Source organism: Mastomys coucha, unplaced genomic scaffold, assembly GCF_008632895.1.
Source record: "Mastomys coucha isolate ucsf_1 unplaced genomic scaffold, UCSF_Mcou_1 pScaffold18, whole genome shotgun sequence".
In the NCBI taxonomy this organism is placed as follows: Eukaryota; Metazoa; Chordata; class Mammalia; order Rodentia; family Muridae; genus Mastomys; species Mastomys coucha.
The window spans coordinates 68,629,980-68,631,186 of NW_022196900.1; positions in this window are offsets into that span (position 1 = coordinate 68,629,980).

Genomic DNA, 1,207 nt, shown 5'->3' on the forward strand with positions numbered 1-1,207 from the left:
TCTTAAATGAAGACCAAACTGTTTATGTTCCAGCATGCTTGTGCTTTAGGGGACAGAGGTCAATGTAGGATATCTTCTTTAATTGCTCTCCACCTTATTTCGGAGGGAAGGTTTCTCACTGAGTTGGAGTTCACCAATTTCTCTGGACTGGGTGGCCATCAATCAAGCCCTAGGGATCTTTCTGTATTTGCTTCTCCAGTGATAGGATAGTACATGTCTTTTCTCTTGGCTCCCTCCTAACCCCTTAATGAGTGCTGAGGATCAAATTCAGGTTCTCATGCTTGCACTTAACCAAATGAGCCATCTCTCTAGCCTCTCAATGTTCCTATCTGTGAAGTGGGGATAAACTGGAGATACATATAAATATAGCTGAGATTTTATGTTTAGTTTAGTTCAATAAAGTTTTATAAGTTAGCTATTAGGAGTTAGTTGTGTTAGATTTTGCAAGCAAAGACATAAACTTTTAAAAGGGTCCTATATAAACATAAAGTTTCATTTTTTACTTAAAGCAAACCCATAATAATAGTTCCTTTTATTTCATTAACATGCTATGGTATGTTTGTGAGGGCCAGAGGAGAACTTACAAGAGTCCTTTCCTTCCAGCTATTTTCAATCATAAACTTGTCTGAATTTCAGATTTCTGAACTTCTATACTTCTATCTACAACTTCAAATACTTTTCATACATCACTTCACAGCCCTCCTAAAGTCCTATAATTAGTAAGTGATTCCTCAGCTACGCTCTGATGATTCTGATCCCTAAGTTTTATTCATTTCAATATATCAACTGCTTTGGCTATTAGACATATAACCTTGGGCAAATTATTTGATCTCTGTAGTGCTGAGTATCTCATTCGGGAAGTAAGTGTGATAATTGCTTCCTTTTAGAGTGTTTTTGTGAAGTTCAAACTTATAATGTGAAGTACAAGATGTCAATAGAAACATCAGTTGGGTTATAGTTGATGTTTCAAACTGGGATAGTTTCTCCTCTTCTCCCTTGAGTCAATAGGAATAATGGCAAAAGGAGGTCAAAGGAGACACTCCTGACTAAGCAGTTACTCATCAGACCTGTATAACGTGCTCTTTGAGGCTGGACCAAGTCAGAGGAGTCTAGGTAGAGTTGGGAGTTCTTGAGGCCTCTCTGGTTTTTGCCTGTGATGGAAAAAGTCTAAAAATGGAAGTGGAGCTAACTAGATCTTGGGTCTTTC